A 24110-nucleotide genomic window follows, 5' to 3' on the forward strand; every position below is an offset into this window, starting at 1 on the left:
AATTGTGTCTCATTTTTAAAACAAGAAATAAAATGTAGCCACACTTAGGTTCCTTTCCTTTATGTGCATCTCCAGACTGTGTTGTGATGAGGATCTGGAGGAGTGTAATTTCCAGAGTAGTTTATTCTCATTCCTGGTGGTGTTTACATCATAAATAACAATTGCTCTGTCTGGGACTTTTAAAACTTACATCAGTGGTGAAAGGAAGGATATATTCTGAGCTCTCTTTTCTACTCACCTTTACCCCATGGTTTTACCTGAGCTGAGGTGTAATGAGTGGTTAGGAATTGACTGAGACTTTGGACACAGTTTTATGATCTCCTATAAGTGACCCTGGGTTTCCCCCTGACCAGTTTCCCCATATTTAAAGCACTATTTGGTAAGCGTGACACAAACAAAGGTATGAGTTTTCCTAGGATACATTTAGAACTGAACTGGACTGTTCTTTCATTGGCCCCTGGTAGGTGTTATGAAAATTTTCTCCATAAGCTTGTAATGAAGGTAAAGTTCAAATAAACTCTACCCCTATCTGCTTTTAGTTCACTGTACCATTCACTAAATTTGGAGGTCATATATAGTATTTGTCTCCTGCACTTACTCCTCAGTCTATACTCAAAAGACTTGAAATGTACATAAGATAGTGACAAGCCACATCAATGTTCAAGCTCACCCTGACAGAGTCCCAGGGTTTTCTGTCAAACCAAACATAATCTAAACACAATAAGTGTATTTTAGTTATGATTTTTCATGAGCAAGTTGTAAATCCCACCCCCAATCTATGAACACAAAGGCATTGGTAAGGGTTATCCCACAGCCCACCAACAAGGCTGTTCACACTGTTATCAGTGCAGCAGAGCTGGGCAACTGGACATCTCCAGCATCATTTCCAGCAAGGCCTAACCTTGACTATCAAGTCTTCAGAACCAGATGTTCTAATGGGAAGAACTAACTGGTGAAAACACATGGTCATGAAGGTTAGCCACAGAAAAGAGGTTGGACATCATTCTCCCCTACTCTCTGGCAGGCGTGAACATCAGACATTACTTATGAGGATCACAGAGCAGGTCAGGGGCACTAGGCTCAGGGCAGCAACAGTCATTCTTCTTCACAGCTCCCCAGCTGCTCTGTTTGGGCCTGAATGTTCTCTCCACATAGAGTCCCAAGTTCCTCACACCAAATCTCTCAGGAAGGCCTGGCCTGTGAACTCAGCCATTGGCCACTGGTCATGTGCCCATTTTCAGGAAGTGTCTTGTCTGACTGGAGGTGGATTGTTAAAGCCAAGTCCCTCCATCCTAGAGTATGCAGTGCCGATGAGGAGAAAGATAATAACCCCACATTCACAGAAATGTAGGTCGGATCAAATGTAGAGTGTGGAGTCAGGCAGAGACACCCACTGGGGAATATCAACTTATGGTTTGGGAGAGACGGAGTCATCAGAGTCCCCATTTTATATAGTGATAAGAAGGGCCCTCTGAGCTGGTGACAGGGCTTTCCTAAGACATGAGGAATGGGGAGAGGGAGACAGAACCACCTGCCATCTTTCAGGAACACTTGTGGCAGACAGAGCCAAAATGTAAGTGACCTGAAATGGAGACACGTTTGGAATGTTTGAGGAATGGCACCCAGATCTGAGGTATTTTGAGAGGAAGGTCCACTCAAAAATTCAAATATACGGAGTTTCAGGAATTCCTGTGTGTTATATGTTCAGATGTTCAACCCTCAATATCAATAAGTAAATTCAGGCCTGGGTTGTAGCTACTATATGACTGAGGCAAGTGGATTGAATTTTAGAGGTCACTCTGGGCAGATTTAAAGACTTCATCTCAATATATGGAATACTCAGTTCTTGGGATGTAACGCAGGGGTAGAGCTCTTACCTACCTCACATGACGCCCCAAGTCAGTCCCCATGAACATCCCAGAAAAATCAACACACACCCATCAATGTTGAATACCTACATTCATTCAATGCTGTCCATCTATGAAACATGGGTATCAAACATCCCTTGTGACAGATAAAATGGGGGCATTTAGATAAGTTGCCCAGTAGCACAGAAGGATCTCCAGGATTGGCACCTTGCTCTACCTGAGGACGATGCTCACATGTCTCCACTGGATTGACAGCTTCACTGAACTGTGTTCTAAATGCAAACTGGGAACAACATCTTCACTTTTGTTTGAGATAAAAACTGACCCACTGCTCCCTCCATCTCTGGGAGAATCAATGGCAGGTTTCACTGAGCTGTGATTCATTGTTTCTTATGGAAGACGGGAACCAAGTGCAGCTCTGCCACTTGGTGGAGTATTGACCTTCAGTAAGATTCTGTTTCCTTTTTACATTACTATGTTATTGGTGCATGAAGTACAAAGGAAGAGATGGGTTCGTGGTGGCACACAGCATGCACACAGCATAATCAGGTCTGTTTCACTGCTGGACACCCCCTCCCCCTTCCCCTTCCCTCCTTCATCCCTCCTCTGGTTCTATTTTAGACTCCACTGTCTCATCTATTTCCTTTTTCCTTTCCAGCTTCTGCATAAGAGATAAAATATACAACCCTTGACCTTCTGAGTCTTACCTATCTCATATCGCGATGTTCTCCATTTGAATTCATTTGCCTGAAAAATGACATTATTTTGTAATTCTTTATGGCTGAATAAAGCTTCCTCATGTATATATACCACAATTGTATCCACTCATCTTTAACAGGTTGTATATATACCACATTTTGTATCCACTCATCATTTGACAGGCTGTTTCCCTTAACTTGGTTATTGTGAGTGTCACTGGCATAACCAGGGGGTGCATGTACTGCTGTTTAGTATGCTGACTGGAATTCTTTTGAGTAACTACCAAGCTGTGACAGAGCTGGGGCTCGTGGTGGCTCCATTCCTAACGCTGAGGAATCTCCATTCCTAACTCCATAGTGGTTGTGCTGTTTTATAATTCCATCAACAGTGCAAAGGTGCTCCATTATCCTGGGCCCTCACCAAATTTATTATTAGTCTTCATTCTTCACATTGTAATTAGAGTGAGATTGATTTGCAGTTTTGATTTACATTTCCCTGATTGCTAAGGATATTGAACATTTTTTGACACATTTGTTTAGCATCTGTATTTCTTCTTTTGGAAGATGTCTGTTTAGTTCATTTGCCCACTTATTGTCTGGTGTATTTGGGTTTTGGAGATTAGTTTCTCTGAGTTCTTTCTATGTTCTGTCAGAAGTATAGCCGGTGAAGATCTCCCATTCTTTAGCATCTTTCTTCACATACTTGCTTCCATTGCTATACAGAACTTTTAATTTTATGTCTTTCCACATGTTAATTCTTTGTTTTATTTCCTATATTTTAGGAGTCTTATGGAGGAAGCCTGTGACTCTATGTTGGAGACTTGACCCTCTGATTTTCGTAGCAGTTATAAAGTTTCTGGTCTTACTGCAGGTCTTTGGCCCACTCTGTGTGAATTTTCTATAAAGATGAAGTACAGGCATCTACTTCATCATGTTCCTGTGGAAACTCCTGGGTGACATGTTTGGAGAGCCCCAGCAGAGGGACAAGACAGGAAGAACAGATTGTAGCCATACAGTCAGAGTCTCCCATGCCACCAGGGAGAACTGCAGACAGTACACAGCAGGCACTCAAGGGCATTAGGATAATTGTGGCCAGTGCAGCACTGACTCAAAGGTCACCCAGTGATCTCCATTTATAGAACAGGAACTTGGTTATCACCAGGAACATGGGTACTGCATCACAGAGATCACAGTAGGCCAGTGGGTGCTGGACTCTGCTGTCCCTCAGTCATAGCACTGGTCCAGGCCAGGGCATGGACTGAAGTTAAGAACTGAGAATGGGCATGGGTGACACTGTGGGATCCAGCAGAGAGCATGACTGTGTCACTCCTGGTGACCAATTTAGGACATAGTATGCTTCAGAGGAAATATTTTTAAGTGTGACTAAAATCCTGACCCATGGAATTACTCCAATAAAGTAACCATTTTACCAAAAGAACTGAAAGGACACTTCTGAGAAGAGCAAGTATAAGTGGACAACAGATATATTAAAAAAAATTTCAACATCCCTAGCAATCACAGAAATGGAAACCAAATCTACATTGATATTTCATCTCACTCCACTCAGAATGTCAATCATCAAAAACACAAATCATAACTGCTGTGGAGGATGTGGGTAAAAGGCACACTCACACATTGTGGGTTATACTGCAAATTAGTACAACCTCTCAGGAAACAACTATGGAGATTCCCCAAACACTAGGAATGGAACCCCCATGTGACCCAGCAATCCCACTCCTTGGCATTTATGCATATCTAAAGTCAGAATACTGTAGTGACACAGCTGCATCAGTGTATATAACAGCTTAACTCACTTGAATCAAGTTTTGGGGAATAATCCAGGTGAGTGGATTAAGAAAATGTGGTGTATATAAATGTGTAGTGGAATATTACTAAGTTACAATGAAGATTGAATGCATGCTATTTTTTGGTAAATGGATGTAACTGGAGAATGTCATGCTGAGTGAAATAAGCCAGCTCAGAAAGTGAAGGTTTAATGTCTTCATTCATATGTGGAAGCTGGAGCAATGTTAGAGGGAAAACTGGGGGGTGGGGCTCTGATATTGTAAAGTTAGAGAGAGGGAAGATGAGTGTAGAATAAGTAGGTGGAGTGGGTGGGGAGAAGAATGGGAAAGGTGAGAAAATGAGAGTGGAATGGACAAAATCATGCAGTGGGCATTATAGATACAGCACAGCGGGCTCCACGTTAATGTATCTCTATAAAGCATAAGTACATAAATACTAGTGGATAGAGGAGGGAAAAGTGGGGGAGGAACATCACAGCCACTGGCGACGGAAGTGGAGCAAATTACATTCCATGCATGTGAGGAAGTAATGTGACTCCATTTTTGAGAAATCAGCCTCTACTTCAGGAAAGCCTGTCCTAGGAAGGGGGGGGTGTGATCCTTATCCTTGGAAAAAGCCCACAGAGCCTTTCTAGGCATATACCCACCCTTCTGAGTTGTTTGTCTGTAAATAACAAGAGAGGTCTGAGTCTCCATGTGTCCCTGACTCAGGCTAGATGAGGACCCATAGCAACCCCCCTAGCCACCACCAATCAGCATGAGACAGGCAAAATACCTGGGATGTCAGGTGACGCCCCAGTAGTTTATGGGGGTTGATAACATGTTGGGAAACCATATAGTTTAGCACATACACCCCTCGTGGCTTAAACCAATCAGTTCAATGGAATCCTTCTCTTTTACTAACCAATCACCCCTACCCATCTTGTTCCTGCCACTGAATGTGCTAATCAATGTTAAGAGTTGTTGACTTTCCCGTGGTATGGAATGATTTGCTGTGTGATGTTGTGGCGCATAGAGTATCCCCCCACAACCTATAAAATCTCACTGAACAAAGGACAGGGGCTCACTCCATTGGACCGCTGTGTCGGGAACGGTTGTGAGTCCAGGCTTGGTTTTGAGCTGAGAGCCCCACTGAGTCACTGCACTGGAGTAAACATATGAGTGAGGCCAATGGACAGAGGTGGAGGTGTCTGCTAGGACAGCACTCTGGGGTTAGGAGCAGGAAAGGTAAACACCCTGAGGAGGAGGCAGCCTGGCATGTCTGAAGCTGAATTAGAGGACTGTGTCATGGAGCCCAGAGAGCAAATGGGCAGTCCCAGGGATGGAGTCAACCAACATGGGCCCTACACCTAGAGCCTCAAAGCACCAGGGAACTTGGCTGAAGGAGACTGGACGTCCTGGGAGACTCTGAGCCACAAGGCACTGGAGTCACTGGATCTGGCAAGGGGTCAACATGGGTTCCTTGTGCAGAAGAACTGATCACAGGGATTGGCCAAAGCAGAGAGACTAGGTGTGACCTGCTCTCATCACCCAGGTCAGAAATGTTGTTAGCTTGGGTCAAACTGCTCAAAAAACAAGTGGTCAGACTTAGTTCCAGTCCAGATGTTCTGATTTATAGTCAGAATCTCTGCCTGTGGATTCTGTGCAGGATGGCTTGGGAGAGCAGGGCAGTCAGGACACTCTTTCCAGACAGGGAGAAGGGGAAATGCGCATGGTGGCCAGGCAGGAGAAGGCCTCACCAATGACCCAGGGGTCACTCTGCTGTCTACACAGAGCAGGGAGGAGGGCTCCATCTTAAGACCTCTCCCTAGATCTGATATGCGTCTACTTCATGTTTTCCAGGCATCGGTGGGGACTGGAAGAGTCACTTCACAGTGGCCCAAGCTGAAACCTTTGATAAAGTTTACCAGGAGAAGATGGCGGGTTTCCCCAAAGAGCTGTTCCCATGGGAGTAACCTCTGACAGATCCAGGATCTTCCATGGACACTGTGATGGTTTTCCTGTCCTGGGTCATGTTCAGGACTGAGGGGTTCTTCACATAAAAACCACTCCTACAGGAAAAGGATGCAGGGAGGATAGGGTAACATAAAAAACCAATGAAATATAAGAAAATTGAGGAGCAAAAGGAATTCTAGTTGGTTAGAGGAGGAGAATGGAGGAGGGGTCATGCAGGGAAGGGGGATCAAGAAGGGAAATAAACTTCCACACATGGGTGGGTTTCTCTGCATGAACCCAACTCCCATGTGTACCTACAATGCTCTGACAGAATTTAAAACCTGTTTCTTCATTCTGGAGCCTTTATTTTGGTTCTCTCATCACTTGCTTATAAAAATGACTGGAATTTCCCTATTCACTTTGTCACATCCCAGCATTTAAAAAGTCATGTATAATTTTAAACAGACAGAAGTCTACCAATGTAAGATGAATATCACCCACAATTGTGTCTCATTTTTAAAACAAGAAATAAAATGTAGCCACACTTAGGTTCGTTTCCTTTACATGCATCTCCAGACTGGGTTGTGATGAGGATCTGGAGGAGTGTAATTTCCAGACTAGTTTATTCTCCTTCCTGGTGGTGTTCACATCATAAATAACAATTGCTCTGTCTGGGACTTTTAAAACTTACATCAATGGTGAAAGGAAGGATATATTCTGAGCTCTCTTTTCCACTCACATTTACCCCATGGTTTTACCTGAGCTGAGGTGTAATGAGTGGCTAGGAATTGACTGAGACTTGGGACACAGTGTCCTCTTCTCCTATAAGTGACCCTGGGTTTCCCCCTGACCAGTTTCCCCATATTTAAAGCACTATTTGGGAAGAGTGACACAAACAAAGGTATGAGTTTTCCTAGGATACATTTAAAACTGAACTGGACTGTTCTCTCATTGGCCCTGGTAGGTGTTATGAAAATTTTCTCCATAAGCTTGTAATGAAGGTAAAGTTCAAATAAACTCTACCCCTATCTGCTTTTAGTTCACTGTACCATTCACTATATTGGAGGTCATATATAGTATTTGTCTCCTGCACTTACTCCTCAGTCTATACTCAAAAGACTTGAAATGTACATAAGATAGTGACAAGCCACATCAATGTTCAAGCTCACCCTGACAGAGTCCCAGGGTTTTCTGTCAAACCAAACATAATCTAAACACAATAAGTGTATTTTAGTTATGATTTTTCATGATCAAGTTGTAAATCCCACCCCCAATCTATGAACACAAAGGCATTGGTAAGGGTTATCCCACAGCCCACCAACAAGGCTGTTCACACTGTTATCAGTGCAGCAGAGCTGGGCAACTGGACATCTCCAGCATCATTTCCAGCAAGGCCTAACCTTGGCTCTCAAGTCTTCAGATCCAGAAGTTCTAATGGGAAGAACTAACTGGTGAAAACACATGGTCATGAAGGTTAGCCACAGAAAAGACATTGGACATCATTCTCCCCTACTCTCTGGTAGGCGTGAACATCAGACATTACTTATGAGGATCACAGAGCAGGTCAGGGGCACTAGGCTCAGGGCAGCAACAGTCATTCTTCTTCACAGCTCCCCAGCTGCTCTGTTTGGGCCTGAATGCTCTCTCCACATAGAGTCCCAAGTTCCTCACACCAAATCTCTCAGGAAGGCCTGGCCTGTGAACTCAGCCATTGGCCACTGGTCATGTGCCCATTTTCAGGGAGTGTCTTGTCTGACTGGAGGTGGATTGTTAAAGCCAAGTCCCCCCATCCTAGAGTATGCAGTGCTGATGAGGAGAAAGATAATAACCCCACATTCACAGAAATGTAGGTCGGATCAAATGTAGAGTGTGGATTCAGGCAGAGACCCCCAGTGTGGATTAATACATTTCTGTGAGGGGAGACACGGAGTCGTCAGAGTCGCCATTTTAGATAGTGATATGAAGGGCCATTCAGAGCCGGTGACAGGGCTTTCCTAAGACATGAGGAATGGAGAGAGGGAGAGAGGGATCTGCCATCTTTCAGGAACACTTGTGGCAGAAGAGCCAACATGTAAGTGACCTGAAATGGAGACACATTCAGGCTGTGTGAGGAGTGGCAGGAAGGCCACGCGGGTTGCATGAGGGTGGCTTCTCCTCAGCTCTGGAGGAAATTTGAGAGGAAGGTCCACTCAAAAGTTCAAATACACGGAGTTTCAGGAATTCCTGTTTGTTATATGTTCAGTTGTTCGACCCTCAAAGTCAATAATTACTCAACCAGATTTTGGGGTTCAGGCCTGGGCCCTAGCTACTATATGACTGAGGCAGGTGGATTGTATTTTAGAGGTCACTCTGGGAAGTTTTTAAGACTCCATCTCAAAATACAGAATACTCAGTGCTTGGGATGTCATGCAGGGGTAGAGCTCTTACCTACCTCACATGACGCCCTGAGGTAGTTCCCAAGAACATCACAGAAAAATCAACACACACCCATCAATGTTGAGTACCTACATTCATTCAATGCTGTCCATCTATGAAACATGGGTATCAAACATCCCTTGTGACAGATAAAATGGGGGCATTTAGATAAGGTGCCCAGTAGCACAGAAGGATCTCCAGGATTGGCACCTTGGTCTACCTGAGGATGATGCTCACATGTCTCCACTGGATTGACAGCTTCACTGAACTGTGTTCTAAATGCAAACTGGGAACAACATCTTCACTTTTGTTTGAGATAAAAACTGACCCACTGCTCCCTCCATCCTTGGGAGAATCAATGGCAGTTTTCACTGAGCTGTGATTCATTGTTTCTTATGGAAGACGGGAACCAAGTGCAGCTCTGCCACTTGGTGGGGTGATGACCTTCAGTAAGATTCTGTTTCCTTTTTACATTACTATGTTATTGGTGCATGAAGTACAAAGGAACAGCTGGGTTCGTGGTGGTACACACATGCACACAGCATAATCAGGTCTGTTTCACTGCTGGACACCCCCTCCCCCTTCCCCTTCCCTCCTTCTTCCCTCTTCTGGTTTATTTTTAAGACTCCACTGTCTCATCTATTTCCTTTTTTCTTTCCAGCTTCTGCATATGAGATAAAATGTACAACCCTTGACCTTCTGAGTCTTATTTATTTCACAAAACAAGATGTTCTTCGTTGAATTCATTTGACTGAAAAATGACATAATTTTGTAATTCTTTATGGCTGAATAAAGCTTCCTGGTGTATATATACCACATTTTGTATCCTCTCATCATTTGACAAGTTGTTTCCCTTAACTTGGTTATTGTGTCACTGGCATAACCAGGTTGTGCATGTACTGGTGTTTACTATGCTGACTGGAATTCTTTTGAGTAAATACCAAGCTGTGACAGAGCTGGGGCATATGATGGCTTTATTCTTAATGCTGAAGAATCTCCATTCCTAGCTCCATAGTCCTTGTGCTGAGTTATAATTCCATCAACAGTGCAAAGGTGCTCCTTTCTCCTGTGCCCTCACCAAATTTATTATTACACTTCACTCTTGACTTTCTAATTAGAGTGAGATAAAATCTATTTGCAGTTTTGATTTACATTTTCCTGATTGCTAAGGATATTGAACATTTTTTGACACATTTGTTGACCATCTGTATTTCTTCTTTTGGAAGATGTCTGTTTAATTCATTTGCCCACTTATTGTCTGGTGTATTTGGGTTTTTGGAGATGACTTTCTTTAAGTTATTTCTATGTTCTGTCAGAAGGGTAGCTGTTGAAGATTCTCTCCCATAATTTAGCATCTTTCTTCACATACTTGCTTCCATTGCTGTGCAGAACTTTTAATTTAATGTCTTTCCATTTGCTAATTTCTTGTTTTATTTCCTAAATTTTAGGAGTCTTATGGAGGAAGCCTGTGACTCTATGTTGGAGACTTGACCCTCTGATTTTCATAGCAGTTATAAAGTTTCTGGTCTTACTGTAGTTCTTTGGCCCACTCTGTGTGAATTTTCTATTAAGATGAAGTATAGGCATCTACTTCATCATGTTCCTGAGGAAACTCCTGGGTGACATGTTTGGAGAGTCCCAACAAAGGGACTAGACAGGAAGAACAGATTGTAGCCATACAGTCAGAGTCTCCCATGCCACCAGGGAGAACTGCAGACCTTACACAGCAGGCACTTGAGGGCACTGGGGATAACTGTGGTGAGCACAGCACTGTCTCAGGGATCACCCAGTGTTCTCCATTTATACAACAGGAACTTGGTTATCACCAGGAACAGGGTACTGCAATGCATAGATCACAGTAGGTCAGAGGGTGCTGGACTCTACTGTCCCTCAGTCATAGCCCTGGTCTAGGACAGTGCATGGACTGAAGTTCAGAACTGAGAATGGGCTTGGGTGACACTGTGCGATCCAGCAGAGAGCATGACTGGGTCACACCTGGTGACACATTTTGGACAGTGCTTCAGAGAAAATATATATTAGTGTCACTACAATCCTGACACAGGGACTCACTTTAATAGAGTAACCATTTTACCAAAATAACTGAAAAGTCACTTGTGAGAAGAGCAAATATAAATGGACAACACATATATAAAAAAATGTTAAGCATCCCTAGCAATCTCAGAAATGGAAACCAAAATGACATTGAGATTTCATCTCACTCTGCTCAGAAAGACAGTCATCAAGAACACAAATAATAAATGCTGGGGAGGATGTGGGGAAAGGGCACACTCACACTTTGTGGGTGGAACTGCAACTTAGTACAACCACTCAGGAAAGAACTATGGAGATTCCCCCGAAGACTAGGAATGGAACCCCCATGTGACCCAGCAATCCCACTCCTTGGCATTTATCCATCTCTAAAGTCAGAATACTGTAGTGATGCAGCCACATCAACGTACACACCAGCAGAACTCACAAGAACCCAGTTTTGGAACTAGCTCAGGTACCCATCAACAGGTAAACAGGTTAAGGAAATGTGGTGTATACACACAGAGGAGTATTACTAAATCATAACAAAAGATGAAATTATGGCATTTCCAGGAATTAGATGGAACTGGAGAATGTCATGCTGAGTGAAATCAGACAACTGAGAAAGTGAAGGGTGAAAAGTTTTGGCTCATATGGAGAACCAAGATCAAAGTAGAGTTGAGAAGTGTATGTGTGGCAGGTGCTCTGGTATCATAAAGATAGAGGGAATATCAGTGGAGAATAAGAAGAAGATGAGGGGGCAGGAGGGACCAGAGATGAGAAAATGGAGAGTAGAGTGGACAAATTCATGCAGTGTGCATTATAAATACAGCACAGTGGGCTCCACCTCAATGCATCTCTATAAAGCATAAGTGCATAAATAGTAGTGGATAGAGGAGGGAAAAGTGGGGGAGGAACATCACAGCCACTGGGGACGGAAGTGGATCAAATTATATTCCATGCATGTGAGGAACTAATGTGACTCCATTTTTGAAAAACCAGCCTCTACCTCCAAAACCCTGTCCAAGGAAGGCGACGTGACCCTTATCCTTGGAGAAACCCAAAGAGCCTTTCTAGGCACATACCCACCCTGCTGAGTTGTTGGTCTCTAAATAATAGGAGAGGTCTGAGGCGCCAGGTGTCCCTGACTCATTTAGGGTAGATGAGGACCCATAGCAACCCCCTAGCAACCACCAATCAGCATGAGACAGGGAACATACCTGGGATGCCAGGTGACCCCCAATGGTTTGTGGGGGTTGATAACATGTTGGGAAACCATGTAGTTTAGCACATCCACTATTGTGGCTTAAACCAATCAGTTCAAAGGAATCCCCCTGTTGTACTAACCCATCAACCCTACCCAACTTGTTCCCGCCAGTGAATGTGCTAATCAATGTTAAGAGTTGTTGTTTGAGTTTCCCATGGTATGGAATGATTTGCTGTGTGATGTTGTGATGCATAGAATAGCCCCCAAATGCTGTAAAATCTCACTGAACAAAGGACGGGGGCTCACTCCATGGGACTGTTGTGTCGGGAACTGTGTGATTCCAGGCTCGAGCTTGCAATAAAGACTCTTGTGGGATTGCATTGTATTCAGTTCCTGGAGTTCTATTGGGGTCCCATGAATCTGGCATTTCACGTGCATGATTGTGTCAAAATGAAGCCACCTGAGAGCTTTCCGCATGCCCAACTCTCTGGGGGTACTGGAGGCTGGGACAGTCTGGATGCCCTGGTGCAGGTCCGGGCCCCGCCCCTCCCCCAGTGGTGGCGGTGGCTGCGGCTGGTGGTGGTGGTGGCGGCCGGCGGACTGGGAGCTTGCAGAGTCCTAGTGCCTGGCTCCCGCGCCACAGGATCAGTTTATTTTTGGAAATCAAGTGCAGTATTAAAAAGAAAACAAACCACACTACATTATTGGAAACCATTTCTACTGATCTTATTACATTTTTAAATTTATGATTTGATTTGAATATTATCATGGGAGGAGCTGTGAGTGCTGGGGAAGATAATGATGACTTAATTGATAACCTTAAAGAAGCTCAGTATATCCGTACTGAAAGAGTGGAGCAAGCCTTCAGAGCAATTGATTGTGGAGATTACTATTTGGAAGGCTACAGAGACGATGCTGACAAAGACTTAGCCTGGAAGCATGGAAACATACACTTGTCAGCACCTTGCATTTATTCTGAAGTTATGGAAGCATTGAAACTTCAACCAGGATTATCTTTTCTTAACCTGGGAAGTGGAACTGGATATTTAAGTACAATGGTGGGCTTAATTTTAGGTCCTTTTGGAATAAATCATGGGATTGAGCTTCATTCAGATGTGGTGGAATATGCCAAGGAAAAACTGGAGAGCTTAAATCAAAAATAGTGATAGCTTTGATAAATCTGAGTTCTGTGAACCTGCATTTGTGGTTGGTAATTGCCTCCAGATAGCATCTGACAGTCATCAGGATGATCGAATTTATTGTGGAGCTGGAGTTCAGAAAGACCGTGAAAATTACATGAAAATATCACTAAAAGTTGGAGGCATACTACTTATGCCTATAGAGGATCAGTTAACACAGATTATGGGAACTGGACAAAATACTTGGGAAAGTAAAAATATTCTTGCTGTTTCATTTGCTCCACTTGTACAACCGAGTAAGAATGATAATGGCGAACCAGACTCTGTGGGACTCCCTCCCTGTGCTGTCAGGAATCTACAGGACTTGGCTCGTCTTTACATTCGGCGCACACTTAGAAATTTCATAAATGATGAGATGCAGGCCAAGGGGATTCCTCAAAGGGCTCCACCTAAGAGGAAAAGAAACAAGTTATATTTTTTTTTTCCCACTATGATTCACTCTGATGAAACAGAGAGGTGGGAGGGAAAGGGAGTGAGAAGGGAAATTGCATGGAAATGGAAGGCGATCCTCAGGGTTATACAAAATGTCATATAAGAGGAAAGGAGGGGCAAGACAAGATAATACAAATGGAAGAAATGATTTACAGTAGAAGGGGTAGAGAAAGAAAAGGGGAGGGGAGGGGAGGGGAGGGGAGGGGGGACAGTAGAGAATAGGACAGACAGCAGAATACATCAGACACTAGAAAGGCAATATGTCAAGCAATGGAAGGGAAACTGATATGATACAGCAATTTGTATATGGGGTAAAAGGGGGAGTTCATAATCCACGTGAATCAAACTGTGTAATATGATGTATTATGAACTATGTAATGTTATGAACGACCAATAAAAAAAAAAAAAAGAGTGGGAAAAAAAAACAAACTATTCTAAAGTTAAAAAAAAAAAAAAAATAAAATGTACAATGTAATATATTTACTACATAGTGTTAACATGGATCATGCATTTTTTAATGGGAAAAATTTGAAATTACCATTTATTACCACCAGCATCATATTAAAACAGTTGCTCAGATTTTCTTATGGAAACTCAAATCATTGTATAGTGAAAGACTGTTATCTCTTTACTAAGATTCAAATATTGTTTCAAAAATCTCAGCTCTAGTAATTCCACATATCTAAAACACTTGTTTGGAGTGGGCACCTAACTCAGTGGTGGACCCCTTGACTAGCATGTGTGAAGCCCTGGGTTCTGTGCTCAGAACCACAAAGACAATAACAAGCAATTGTTTGAAATGATCTAGACACGAAATTGCCCCCAATCATTTTAGTAATGTGAAAGAAAATTTACCCTCATGGCTGGGAAATGGAATGGGGGACTCTAAATTTTTTCTTAGATAATTATTAAACTTTTATTAAGAAATTCCCCATCTCATTTCTAAGAAAAAAATCAGTTTTATGCTTTTGTTATCTGTTACAAATATTCATTTAATTCTTGAGTTGTTTCAGAAGTTTAATCATGAATTCCTGGTACCCACATATTTTTATCTAGAAAACCTAGGAGGAGTTTTCATCTTGTCTGATTCCCCGCTCCCATTTTTTAAAAAAATTCTTGTTATTTGAGCTGGTGCCAGATGCGTAAAAATACACATTTTTTTTTTGTTGTTGATGCTCTTACCCATTTAGTAAAATTTTTGTTAAGGATATATTTGAAGATGGACATTTTCATATTGTCTTTCATTCTGTTGACCTTAGCAAAATATATAGTAGATTTTCATGATCACTGCTTATTTTTTTTTTTTTGCCATTGAACTGTATCTTTTGTGTTCTTAAATGCATTTATTTTACAGGTATGATTTTATCTTTGACTTTAAATAAAGAGGTAGAAATAAAATATGAAAATTCAAGTGAGAGCCTTCTTATCTATTATGCAAATATATTGGAATAAGAATATTTTGGGTTTGTGTTTTTAATGAACTCATATTTACTTGATTATAGAAAATTATGCTTTTATCAGTAGAGAAGTAGCAAATGAAGATGAAATAGAAGTAAATGAATGTAATGGGGAATATCATGGAATTTTATAGATAGATAAAACATTAGATGTCATCGAATTGAGGCATTTGATTTTGCAAATAAGAAAGTAGGCCTAGAGTGGTGGCATGTTTTGCTAGTTATATAGCTAGTTGGAGAAAGGGCTTGAAATAGTATTCAGCATTAGCGAAATCCCAAGATTCTGGCAATGATACCATAACTACTGAGAAGCTAATTTAAATCTGTATGGCTTACTGGTTGATACACGTGGTTCTGATATTAATAAAAAAATTAAAATAGCATACATAGTGATTACAATAAAATACAAAGCGCGTATTGATTTCTAGCTGTTTGAGATAATAAAATTGAAACAAAGCCTGTTGAATCATTGGAAGACTTGGAAAGTCATTTTAAATAAAAAATCACATATAATTAAGCATCAAAAAAAAAAATGAAGCCACCTATGATGTGTCACCACAATGCTCCACTAACCATCAGAAAGCTCACCATTTTACTCTGTCGCCTGGGTGGTGTCCACACTTCCTCATTGAACTCATGGGATTGGTGGGATGATGCAACTGGCGACACCTATTAAGTGTGCACAGTGCTTTAGACACATGTCACCACTCCATAACTACTGAGCGCTCACAGGGTCACGTGATTGCCATAACTCTCGAGAATTTCTTGGCAATCCTGTAATGAAACAAAACTCAGGAAAGAGTTTCCCCTTTTATAAAAGGTAGCTCTTTTGTCTTTTTTTTAATTAGTTGTTCAAAACATTACAAAGCTCTTGACATATTATATTTCATGCATTAGATTCAAGTGGGTTATGAACTCCCATTTTTACCCCGTATGCAGTTTGCAGTATCACATCGGTTACACATCCACGTTTTTACATATTGCCATACTAGTGACTAATGTATCCTGCTACCTTTCCTATCCCCTACTATCCGCCCTCCCCTCCCCTCCCCTCCCATCTTCTCTCTCTACCCCATCTACTGTAATTCATTTCTATCCCTTGTTTTGTTTTGTTTCGTTTTTCCTTTCCCTCACATCCTCTTATATGTAACAATGAGGGTCTCCTTCCATTTCCATGCAATTTCCCTTCTCTCTCCCATTCCCTCCCACCTCTCATCCCTGTTTAAAGTTAATCTTTTTCTCATGCTCTTCCTCTCTGCTCTGTTCTTAGTTGCTCTCCTTATATCAAAGAAGACATTTTGCATTTGTTTTTTAGGGATTGGCTAGCTTCACTTAGCATAATCCGAATTAATGCCATCCACTTCCCTGCAAATGCCATGATTTTGTCATTTTTTAGTGCTGAGTAATACTCCATTGTGTATAAATGCCACTTTTTTAATCCATTCATCTATTGAAGGGCATCTGGGTTTGTTCCACAGTCTAGGTACTGTGAATTGTGCTGCTATGAACGTCGATGTAGCAGTATCCCTAAGTTCTTCAGGGAATAGTCCAAGAAAGGCAATAGCTGGGTCAAATGGTGGTCCCAAATCCAGCTTTCCCAGGAATCTCCATACTGCTTTCCATATTGGTCGCACCAATTTGCAGTCCCACCAGCAATGTACAAGTGTACCCTTTTCCCCACGTCCTCGCCAGCACTTGTTGTTGTTTGACTTCATAATGGCTTCCAATCTTACTGGAGTGAGATGGTATCTTAGGGTGGTTTTGATTTGCATTTCCCTGACTGCTAGAGATGGTGAGCATTTTTTCATGTACTTGTTGATTGACTGTATGTCCTCCTCTGAGAAGTGTCTGTTCAGGTCCTTGGCCCATTTGTTGATTGGGTTATTTGTTTTCTTCTTTTTTATTTATGAAATTTATTTTCTTATATAAATTATGTATTTCTCTAGGCAGACAGCCTTCACCTTATTGCACTAATAGCACATCTGTAATACCAAGCTACAGGACAAGTCTTAACAAGAGGTTTGTTTTCTTCAAAGTAGCACTTGTCTACCAGGCACTGTAGAAGACAGGGATGAAAAAGAAGCCAGGACCTGCTCAGGAGGTGAAGGGTTGGGCTGGGCAGGGGGCAACGGATACCCTTCTGATAATTGCTTTTCTCCCAGGAAGGGGAACATGCAAGGCTTACACATGGATTCCAGGACTAGGGGAAGAGTCAGAAGGCTGAGAAGCCCAATGCAACACTGCAACTCAGTTCCCTGTGTTTGAGGGAAACAGGGACTCACCTTTCACTCATTTTGTAACAAATCACTCTGGCCAAGGTGATGCTTTGGAGAAAATACAGTATAGGGGTCATCAGATTTTGAATTAGCAGCAATTAAGAACAGGCCACGTACTGCCACAGTGAAGTGGATGTCATCCTGGCACCAGGGACCTGAAAGCTGTGTATCCTAGGAGAAGGTGCTGTTTAAGACCCAAAGCTGGCTCTATAGAGTCTCTTAACCTAATGAAGCTGGGACCTCAAACTGCTCCTTAGGCTCAGATGGCTCTATGACCATACTAGTTCACAAAGTTCTTATGTTGGGTCTTCCAACCATTGGTCAAAGCTGTAATGAGACTGAGTCTATAGGCAGAGTGAAGGGGATGCCTGAGTAGGAAGAGGGAGGCTCAAGGGGGGAAAGGGAAGGTCAGTGGGCAGTGACTGAAACATGATTAGGTCCTCCTTGCAGATGGAGGCTGGGCTGACAAGGAAGTGGGGTTGGAAGGAGCTGCAAGCTCCTAGAGCTCCCTCACTCTGCCTTTGTACTATACTGAAGACAAGTTGCTCACATACTCTAAAGCACATTCTTGATAACAGGAGTAGGGGTTTGTGGGGGAAAGCGGCAATTTGGTATTAGGCAAGAGCCACATTAAGCCTTCACGAGGGCAGCCACCACAGCCTTGGCATTGAGACTGCGGAGATCACAGTAGGTCTGGCCAGTGCCCACAAAGACGATGGGTTTGCTTGTGATGTATGTCATAGAACTAGCAGCTCCCACCTTGTCATCAATGGTGTCAAATTTGGTAAGGACAATGCCATCAATGAGCCGAGGTGTTTGAGCCATAGAATGGTCAGCCAAGGCTCTATTGAATTTGACCAGCTGGTCCACGGCTTCATTGCCTACTAAGGCCTCCCCCACAAACAGCACCAAGTCAGGTGTATTGACAGTAATGAGTTTGGCCAGGGCAGTCATCAGGGGAGCATTGTCTTGCATGCGGCCAGCCGTGTCCACCAGTACCACATCAAAGCCTTGGTTACGTGCAAAGGCAATGGCTTCCATGGCAATACCAGCAGCATCCTTGCCATAGCCCTTTTCAAACAACTGCACCATCGTGCGGCCACCATGCTTTTCTGGGGGATGTAGGGCAGTCAGACGCCGGGTATGTGTTCTCAGCTGCTCCACAGCCCCAGCACGAAATGTGTCACAGGCAGCAATGAGAACACTGAAGCCATTCTCTAACAGCCAGAAGGATATCTTGGCAAGATTAGCAGACTTCCCCACTCCATTAACACCACAGAAGGTGACAACATAAGGGCGCTGGCAACGCTGGGCATCCATGATATCCCGGAGCATGTCGACTCGACGCTGCGGCTGCAGAATCTGCACCAGAGACTCCTGTAGAGCTTGCTTGACTGTGGAAGTCACCGTGCTGAATGTCCCCATCACCTTCCCTTCTAACTTGTTGGCAACAGATTCACAGAGCTGGACGGCAATGTCTGCAGCCACATTCTTAGCAATGAGATGATCACGCATCTTGTCCAGCACAGATTCCATGTCTTCACGACTCAAGCTCTTGGAACCCACAAGGCCCTTCAGCATCCCAAACATGCCACCCAGAGTTCCCTTGGTAGCACTAGGTTTGGTGGAGTTTTGAGCGGCCCCTTCATCATCTGAAGCTGCCCCCCAGGCCCAGTCCCTCGAATCAAGTTGATGTCCTCAGACAGGGCAGCCTCTGGAGTTCCATGGGTGGTAGGAGTGCTATGATCCAAGACTTCCTTGTTAGCACAGCCACCTAGTTCCCACACCCGGGGGGCTTTTTTGCCCTTCTCTTTGGGAGCATCTGACTTCATGGACTTGCTGGATTTGTCCATACCCCTCCCATGCTTCTGAATGAACTCTTCTCTCTTCCTGCATATCAGCTCCTCTTTAGAAAGTTCTACTCCATTCTCGGCCCCCACTGAGAGACCTGACTTTTCTGCAGGGGCTGCTTTGCTGGTAGCCAAAAGGCCATCAGAACCTTCCTTCTTGGTCCCCCCTTTTTTTTTTTTTGCTGTTCTTTGCTTTTTCCTTGGGCTTTTCCCCCCGTGTTTCAATCATGGACCTTACAGTTTTCTTAGCCTTTTCAGAATCTTCATATTTCTTCATGGTAGTGGGAGCGCGGATCTTACTGCTCTCCTCAGCTTCGCGAAGAAGCCGCAGGAAGTCATTTTGGAAATCAAAAGTGCCATTCAACAGACTTAAAGCACTTTGCTGTTGGATCTCTGTGCGGTACTTGTCTCGAAACAGCCGGTGCACATCATCTATCAATTTGTCTACATACGTCAGTGTTAGAATCTTCTGAAAACCAACCACAAACACCAGCTCAAACTGGTTGTCCAGTTTATACTTGAGTGTGAGGGCTTCATGGGTGAAGGAGTTGTTACCTCCCTGCTCCTGCAGCAGCACGGAACGAATCAACGCGTTAACGGGCCCGGTGCATGAGTCGCTCACGCCCTGGAAGCACCAGAGCACGAGCCCGCCCTTGGAGAAAATGGTGAAGAAGACGAGCATGGCGGCAGCTGGAGAGGAGCTGGGGCCGGCACCGGGAACTCGGCCGCTATCACCGCCGCTTCCTGCTGTGCCCTTGTTTTCTTATTGTTTAATTTTTTGAGTTCTTTGTATACTCTGGATATTAGGGCTCTATCTGAAGTGTGAGGAGTAAAGATTTGTTCCCAGGATGTAGGCTCCCTATTTACCTCTCTTATTGTTTCTTTTGCTGAGAAAAAACTTTTTAGTTTGAGTAGGTCCCATTTGTTGATTCTTGTTTTTAACTCTTGTGCTATGGGTATCCTATTAAGGAATTTGGAGCCCGACCCCACAATATGTAGATCGGAGCCAACCTTTTCTTCTATCAGATGCGGAGTCTCTGATTTGATATCAAGCTCCTTGATCCATTTTGAGTTAACTTTTGTGCATGGTGAGAGAAAGGGATTCAGTTTCATTTTGTTGCATATGGATTTCCAGATTTCCCAGCATCATTTGTTGAAGATGCTATCCTTCCTCCATTGCATGCTTTTAGCCCCTTTATCAAATATATGAGAGTTGTAATTTTGTGGATTAGTCTCTGTGTCCTCTATTCTGTACCATTGGTCCACCCACCTGTTTTGGTACCAGTACCATGCTGTTTTTGTTACTATTGCTCTGTAGTACAGTTTGAAATCTGGTATCGCTACACCTCCTGATTCACACTGCCTGGTTAGAATTGCTTTTGCTATTCTGGGTATTTTGTTTTTCCATATGAATTTCATGATTTCTTTATCTATTTCTACAAGAAATGTCGTTGGGATTTTGATTGGCATTCCATTAAACCTATAGAGAACTTTTGGTAATATCGCCATTTTGATGATGTTAGTTCTGCCTATCCATGAACAGGGTATATTTTTCCATCTTCTAAGATCTTCTTCAATTTCTCTTTTTAGGGTTCTGTAGTTTTCATGGTATAAATCTTTCACCTCTTTTGTTAGGTTGATTCCCAAGTATTTTATTTTTTTTTTTTTTGAGGATATTGTGAATGAGGTGGTTTTCCTCATTTTCATTTCAGAAGATTTGTTGCTTATATACAGGAATGCTTTTGATTTATGTGTGTTGATTCTATATCCTGCCTCTTTGCTGAATTCATTTATTAGCTCTAGTATTTTCTTTGTAGACCCTCTTGGGTCTTGAAGGTATAAAATCATATCATCCACAAATAGTGATAATTTAAGTTCTTCTTTTCCTATTTTTATGCCTTTAATTTCTTTTGTCTGTCTAATTGCTCTGGCTAGTATTTCTAGAACTATATTGAATAGAAGTGGTGAGAGAGGGCATCCCTGTATTGTTCCAGACCCAACAATATGCTGCTTTCAGGAGACTCATCTGACAGAAAAAGACATTCACAGGCTGAAAGTGAAAGGTTGGGAAAAATCATACCATTCATATGGTCCTCAGAAGCAAGCAGGAGTGGCCATACTCATACCGAATAAAATCAACTTCAAACCTAAGTTAATCAAAAGGGATAAAGAAGGACACTATATACTGTTAAAAGGAACCATTCACCAAGAAGACATAACAATTATCAATTTGTATGCACCAAATAATGGTGCTGCAACGTTCATAAAACAAACTCTCCTCAAGTTCAAGAACCAAATAGACCACAACACAATAATTATGGGTGAATTCAACACACTGCTCTCACCATTGGACAGATCCTCCAAACAAAAGCTGAATAAAGAAACTATAGAACTCAATAACACAATTAATAACCTAGACTTAACTGACATATATAGAATATATCAACCATCATCAAGAGGGTATACGTTCTTATCAGCAGCACATGGATCCTTCTCAAAGATAGACCATGTATTATGCCATAGGGCAACTCTTAGTAAATATAAAGGTGTGGAGTTAATACCATGCATCTTATCTGATCATAATGAAGTGAAACTGGAAATCAATGATAAAAGAAGGAAGGAAAAATCCTGCATCACCTGGAAAATGAACATTATGTTACTGAATGGGTTACAGAAGACATAAAGGAGGAAATAAAAAAATTCTTAGAGATAAATGAAAATACAGACACAACATATCGGAATCTATGGGACACAATGAAAGCAGTTTTAAGAGGGAAATTCATTGCCTGGAGTTCATTCCTCAAAAAAAGAAAAAACCAACAAATAAATGAGCTCACACTTCATCTCAAAACCCTAGAAAAGGAAGAGCAAAACAACAGCAAATGCAGCAGAAGGCAAGAAATAATTAAAATTAGAGCGGAAATCAATGAAATTGAAACAAAAGAAACCATGGAAAAAAATTGACAAAACTAAAAGCTGGTTCTTTGAAAAAATAAATAAGATGGACAGAGCCTTAGCCATGCTAACTAAGAGAAGAAGAGAGAGAACTCAAATTACTAACATACAGGATGAAAAAGGCAATATCACAATAGACAGTACAGAAATACAGAAGATAATTAGAAATTATTTTGAAGCCCTATATTCCAATAAAATAGAAGACAGTGAAGATATCAATAAATTTCTTAAGTCATATGATTTGCTCAGATTGAGTCACGTAGGTACACACAATTTAAACAGACCAATAACAAAGGAGGAAATAGAAGAAGCCATCAAAAGACTTCCATCAAAGAAAAGCCCGGGGCCAGATGGGTATACAGCAGAGTTTTACAAAACCTTTAAAGTAGAGTTAATTCCAATACTTTTCAAGTTATTTCAGGAAATAAAAAAGAAGGAGCTCTTCCAAATTCATTCTATGAGGCCAACATCACCCTTATCCCGAAACCAGAAAGAGACACTTCAAAGAAAGAAAACTACAGACCAATATCTCTAATGAACCTAGATGCAAAAATCCTCAATAAAATTCTGGCGAATCAGATACAAAAGCATATCAAAAAAATTGTACACCATGATCAAGTAGGATTCATCCCTGGGATGCAAGGCTGGTTCAATATAAGGAAATCAATACACATTATTCATCACATCAATAGACTTAAAGATAAGAACCATATGATCATCTCGATAGATGCAGAAAAAGCATTCGACAAAGTACAGCATCCCTTTATGTTCAAAACACTAGAAAAACTAGGGATAACAGGAACTTACCTCAACATTGTAAAAGCTCTCTATGCTAAGCCTCAGGCTAGCATCATTCTGAATGGAGAAAAACTGAAGGCATTCCCTCATTGGTCTTGATGTGCACAGTGTTCTGTCTGTCCAGAGCACATGTGCCCCTGCAACTTTGCCTGCTTCAGTTCCTCTCTGCCTTGAGCCAGGTGAATACTCATGCCCCGACTCTTGGTCATTCTCCCCAGGATGCACACAGCAGTTTGTGACCACAAGATTTAGATTCAGTGTCCACAGCTCCTAGTTCAACACACAGTGCTCAGTCTATAGATTCTCCCAGGAATCAGCAGGAAGAGTGGAAAGTTTTTTGTTCCTGATCATCGACATCTACATGGAACCCCATTGCCTTCAATGTGGGGTTTACGTCATGGATCAGCTGGTTTTCCTTGTAGCTGACAGAAGCCCATGGGAACTGACAAAAATGTAGGTGCATCTTTCAGCATTCCTGGAATCAGTAGGTGGCTATTTATGGGCCCCCTGGATAGGTGTGTTGCATGAACATGTGGAGCTGTTGGTCCCTGTGTCCCCTGGGCACTGAGAGTGCTCTACCAAGGATGAAAGAGAGCTTCCATGGATCTTTGATGTGGTAGATATGAAGATTCTCTCATCTCAGTCCCTAAATTCTGACACCATGCATCCCACTCCCACATGTTAATCAGAAGGAAAGGGAGGACTGGACCCTGGAGTCAGTGACAGTCCACCCCTCTGTCTCCTGACTTTGAAGCAGGTTCTTGTCCTTTAGAGTCAAGGAGTCTTCCATCCACAGATCCACAAAGTCCTTCCAGGCTATTATTTTTACACTGTATCTATTGATTTCATGTAAAATTTCTATATTGAAAACTCTTCAAAACACGTTTAAACAAAAAAAAATGGCTTTCTTCAGGCCCCAGACATTCCTCAGTGGGTTATTTTGCAGCACTTGCTATGGGGTCCTGCCTGTAAACTCATGCTCAGATCCTGATCCTTTTGTTCCCTGCATGATTGCTAAATTGCTCAATGCAAAGAAACTTTGATCACCAGTCACAATTTCGTTTTATCACCAAGTTAATTTGACAACAAGGAAAGTTAATGATTCTTTTGACTTTACTTCAAAGTCCAGTCTCCCAGTACCTCTCCCAACATCCAGTGGTGGCTACAGCTGGAAAACCTGCACCTGG

At 42.4% G+C, this 24110-nt stretch overlaps 2 pseudogenes; one reads left to right on the forward strand and one right to left on the reverse strand.

Moving 5' to 3' along the window:
- The first annotated feature begins 12594 nt into the window (after nt 1-12594).
- On the forward strand, nt 12595-17786 carry LOC144250275 (protein-L-isoaspartate O-methyltransferase domain-containing protein 1 pseudogene; annotated as a pseudogene).
- On the reverse strand, nt 16978-19885 carry LOC144250342 (signal recognition particle receptor subunit alpha pseudogene; annotated as a pseudogene).
- Nucleotides 19886-24110: the final 4225 nt, after the last annotated feature.

The sequence above is a fragment of the Urocitellus parryii genome, chromosome 15 (assembly GCF_045843805.1).
Source record: "Urocitellus parryii isolate mUroPar1 chromosome 15, mUroPar1.hap1, whole genome shotgun sequence".
Taxonomy (NCBI): Eukaryota; Metazoa; Chordata; class Mammalia; order Rodentia; family Sciuridae; genus Urocitellus; species Urocitellus parryii.